Here is a 5,255-nt window from a genome sequence, read left to right as displayed (position 1 = left end):
GGTTGAAATCCCCCATTGAAATGAATGACGGGCTCCTAGGTGTCGAAATGCCCCATTGAAATGAATGGCTGGCTCCCAGTCGTCGAAATCCCCCATTGAAATGAATGGAGGGCTCCCAGGGGTCGAATTCCCCTATTGAAATGAATGGCGGGCACCCAGGGATAAAAATCCCCCAATGAAATGAATTGCGGGCTACCAGGGGTCGAAATCCCCCATTGAAATGAATGGCGAGCACCCAGGGGTCGAATTCCCCCATTTAAATGAATGGTGGGCTCCCAGGGGTCGAATTCCCCCATTTAAATGAATGGTGGGATCCCACGGGTCGAATCCCCCCATAGGAATGAATGGCGGGTTACCAGGTGTTGAAATCCCCCATTGAAATGAATGGCGGGCTACCAGGGATCGAGATCCCCCCTCAGGAATGTATGGCGGGGGCGCCTAGGAGTCGAAATCTCCCATTGAAATGAATGGCTTGCTCCCAGTGGTCGAAATCCCCCATTGAAATGAATGGCGGGCTCCCAGGGGTCGAATTCCCCCATTGAAATGAATGGCGGGCGACCAGGAGTCAAAATCCCCCATTGAAATGAATGGCGGGCGCCTAGGGGTCGAAATCCCCCATTGAAATGAATGGCTGGCTCCCAGTGGTCGAAATCCCCCATTGAAATGAATGGCAGGCTACCAGGGGTCGAATTCCCCCATTGAAATGAATGGCGGGCGCCCAGGAATCAAAATCCCCCAATGAAATGAATGGCGGGCTACCAGGGGTCGAAATCCCCCATTGAAATGAATGGCGGGTGCCCTGGGGTCGAAATCCCGCAATGAAATGAATGGCGGGCTACCAGGGTTCGAAATCCCCCATTGAAATGAATGGCGGGCTACCAGGGATCGAGATTCCCCCATAGAAATGAATATTGGGCTCCCAGTGGTCGAAATCCCCCATTGAAATGAATGGCGGGCTACCAGGGGTCGAATTCCCCTATTTAAGTGAATGGTGGGCTCCCAGGGGTCGAAATCGCCCATAGGAATGAATTTCAGGTTACCAGGGGTTGAAATCCCCCATTGAAATGAATGGCGGGCTACCAGGGATAGAGATTCCCCCATAGGAATGAATCGCGGGGGCGCCTAGGGGTCGAAATCCCCCATTAAAATGAATGGCTGGCTCCCAGTGGTCGAAATCCCCCATTGAAATGAATTGCGGGCTCCCAGGGGTCGAATTCCCCCATTGAAATGAATGGCGGGCGCCCAGGAATCAAAATCCCCCAATGAAATGAATGGCGGGCTACCAGAGGTCGAAATGCCCCATTGAAATTAATGGCGGGCGCCCAGGGGTCGAAATCCCGCAATGAAATGAATGGCGGGCACCAAGGGGTCGAATTCCCTTATTGAAATGAATGGCGGGCACCCAGGGATCAAAATCCCCCAATGAAATGAATGGCGGGCTACCAGGGGTCGAATTCCCCCATTGAAATGAATGGCGGGCTCCCAGGGGTCGAATCCCCCCATAGGAATGAATGTTGGGTTACGAGAGGTCGAAATCCCCCATTGAAATGAATAGCGGGCGCCCAGGGGTCGAAATCCCGCAATGACATGTATGGCGCGCACCCAGGGTTCGAATTCCCCTATTGAAATTAATGGCGGGCACCCAGGGATCAAAATCCCCCAACGAAATGAATGGCGGTTTACCAGGGGTGGAAATCCCCCATTGAAATGAATGGCGGACACCCAGGGGTCGAATTCCCCCATTTAAATGAATGGTGGGCTCCCAGGGTTCGAATCCCCCCATAGGAATGAATGGCGGGTTACCAGGTGTTGAAATCCCCCATTGAAATGAATGGCGGGCTACCAGGGATCGAGATCCCCCCATAGGAATGAATGGCGGGGGCGCCTAGGGGTCGAAATCCCCCATTGAAATGAATGGCTGGCTCCCAGAAGTCGAAATCCCCCATTGAAATGAATGGCATGCTCCCAGGGGTCGAATTCCCCCATTGAAATGAATGGCGGGCGCCCAGGAATCAAAATCCCCCAATGAAATGAATGGCGGGCTACCAGAGGTCGAAATCCCCCATTGAAATGAATGGCGGGCGCCCAGGGGTCGAAATCTCGCAATGAAATGTATGGCGAGCACCCAGGGGTCGAATTCCCCTATTGAAATGAATGGCGGGCACCCAGGGATCAAAATCCCCCAATGAAATGAATGGCGGGCTACCAGGGGTCGAAATCCCCCATTGAAATGAATGGCGGGCACCCAGGTGTCGAATTCCCCCATTTAAAAGAATGGTGGGCTCCCAGGGGTCGAATCCCCCCATAGGAATGAATGGCGGGTTACCAGGTGTTGAAATCCCCCATTGAAATGAATGGCGGGCTACCAGGGATCGAGATCCCCCCTCAGGAATGAATGGCGGGGGCGCCTAGGGGTCAAAATCTCCCATTGAAAGGAATGGCTGGCTCCCAGTGGTCGAAATCCCCCATTGAAATGAAAGGCGGGCTCCCAGGTGTCGAATTCCCCCATTGAAATGAATGGCGGGCGACCAGGAGTCAAAATCCCCCATTGAAATGAATGGCGGGCGCCTAGGGGTGGAAATCCCCCATTGAAATGAATGGCTGGCTCCCAGTGGTCGAAATCCCCCATTGAAATAAATGGCGGGCTACCAGGGGTCGAATTCCCCCATTGAAATGAATGGCGGGCGCACAGGAATCAAAATCCCCCAATGAAATGAATGGCGGGCTACCAGGGGTCGAAATCCCCCATTGAAATGAATGGCGGGTGCCCAGGGGTCGAAATCCCGCAATGAAATGAATGGCGGGCTACCAGGGGTCGAAATCCCCCATTGAAATGAATGGCGGGTGCCCAGGGGTCGAAATCCCGCAATGAAATGAATGGCGGGCTACCAGGGGTCAAAATCCCCCATTGAAATGAATGGCGGGCTACCAGGGATCGAGATTCCCCCATAGAAATGAATATTGGGCTCCCAGTGGTCGAAATCCCCCATTGAAATGAATGGCGGGCTACCAGGGGTCGAATTCCCCTATTTAAATGAATGGTGGGCTCCCAGGGGTCGAAATCCCCCATAGGAATGAATGGCAGGTTACCAGGGGTTGAAATCCCCCATTGAAATGAATGGCCGGCTACCAGGGATCGAGATTCCCCCATAGGAATGAATGGCGGGGGCGCCTAGGGGTCGAAATCCCCCACTGAAATGAATGGCTGGCTCCCAGTGGTCGAAATCCCCCATTTAAATGAATGGCGGGCTCCCAGGGGTCGAATACCCCCATTGAAATGAATGGCGGGCTACCAGGGATCGAGATCCCCCCTCAGGAATGAATGGCGGGGGCGCCTAGGGGTCTAAATCTCCCATTGAAATTAATGGCTTGCTCCCAGTGGTCGAAATCCCCCATTGAAATGAATGGCGGGCTCCCAGGGGTCGAATTCCCCCATTGAAATGAATGGCGGGTGACCAGGAGTCAAAATCCCCGATTGAAATGAATGGCGGGCGCCTAGGGGTCGAAATCCCCCATTGAAATGAATGGCTGGCTCCCAGTGGTCGAAATCCCCCATTGAAATGAATGGCGGGCTACCAGGGGTCGAATTCCCCCATTGAAATGAATGGCGTGTGCCCAGGGGTCGAAATCCCGCAATGAAATGAATGGCGGGCTACCAGGGGTCGAAATCCCCCATTGAAATGAATGGCGGGTGCCCAGGGGTCGAAATCCCGCAATGAAATGAATGGCGGGCTACCAGGAGTCAAAATCCCCCATTGAAATGATAGGCGGGCGCCTAGGGGTCGAAATCCGCCATTGAAATGAATGGCTGGCTCCCAGTGGTCGAAATCCCCCATTGAAATGAATGGCGGGCTACCAGGGGTCGAATTCCCCCATTAAAATGAATGGCGGGCGCCCAGAAATCAAAATCCCCCAATGAAATGATTGGCGGGCTACCAGGGGTCGAAATCCCCCATTGAAATGAATGGCGGGTGCCCAGGGGTCGAAATCCCGCAATGAAATGAATGACGGGCTACCAGGGGTCGAAATCCCCCATTGAAATGAATGGCGGGCTACCAGGGATCGAGATTCCCCCATAGAAATGAATATTGGGCTCCCAGTGGTCGAAATCTCCCATTAAAATGAATGGCGGGCCACAAGGGGTCGAATTCCCCTATTTAAATGAATGGCGGGCTACCAGGGATAGAGATTCCCCCATAGGAATGAATGGCGGGGGCGCCTAGGGGTCGAAATCCCCCATTGAAATGAATGGCTGGCTCCCAGTGGTCGAAATCCCCCATTGAAATGAATGGCGGGCTCCCAGGGGTCGAATTCCCCCATTTAAATGAATGGTGGGCTCCCAGGGTTCGAATCCCCCCATAGGAATGAATGGCGGGTTACCAGGTGTTGAAATCCCCCATTGAAATGAATGGCGGGCTACCAGGGATCGAGATCCCCCCATAGGAATGAATGGCGGGGGCGCCTAGGGGTCGAAATCCCCCATTGAAATGAATGGCTGGCTCCCAGAAGTCGAAATCCCCCATTGAAATGAATGGCATGCTCCCAGGGGTCGAATTCCCCCATTGAAATGAATGGCGGGCGCCCAGGAATCAAAATCCCCCAATGAAATGAATGGCGGGCTACCAGAGGTCGAAATCCCCCATTGAAATGAATGGCGGGCGCCCAGGGGTCGAAATCTCGCAATGAAATGTATGGCGAGCACCCAGGGGTCGAATTCCCCTATTGAAATGAATGGCGGGCACCCAGGGATCAAAATCCCCCAATGAAATGAATGGCGGGCTACCAGGGGTCGAAATCCCCCATTGAAATGAATGGCGGGCACCCAGGTGTCGAATTCCCCCATTTAAAAGAATGGTGGGCTCCCAGGGGTCGAATCCCCCCATAGGAATGAATGGCGGGTTACCAGGTGTTGAAATCCCCCATTGAAATGAATGGCTGGCTCCCAGGGGTCGAAATCTCCCATAGGAATGAAAGGCAGGTTACCAGGGGTTAAAATCCCGCAATGAAATGTATGGCGGCTACCCAGGGGTCGAATTCCCCCATTTAAATGAATGGTGGGCTCCCAGGGGTCGAAATCTCCCATAGGAATGAAAGGCAGGTTACCAGGGGTTGAAATCCCCCATTTAAATGAATGGCTGGCTCCCAGTGGTCGAAATCCCCCATTGAAATGAATGACGGGCTCCTAGGGGTCGAAATCCCCCATTGAAATGAATGGCTGGCTCCCAGTGGTCGAAATCCCCCATTGAAATGAATGG

The sequence above is a fragment of the Vanacampus margaritifer genome, unplaced genomic scaffold (assembly GCF_051991255.1).
Source record: "Vanacampus margaritifer isolate UIUO_Vmar unplaced genomic scaffold, RoL_Vmar_1.0 HiC_scaffold_34, whole genome shotgun sequence".
Taxonomy (NCBI): domain Eukaryota; kingdom Metazoa; phylum Chordata; class Actinopteri; order Syngnathiformes; family Syngnathidae; genus Vanacampus; species Vanacampus margaritifer.
This window is presented reverse-complemented; position numbering follows the sequence as displayed.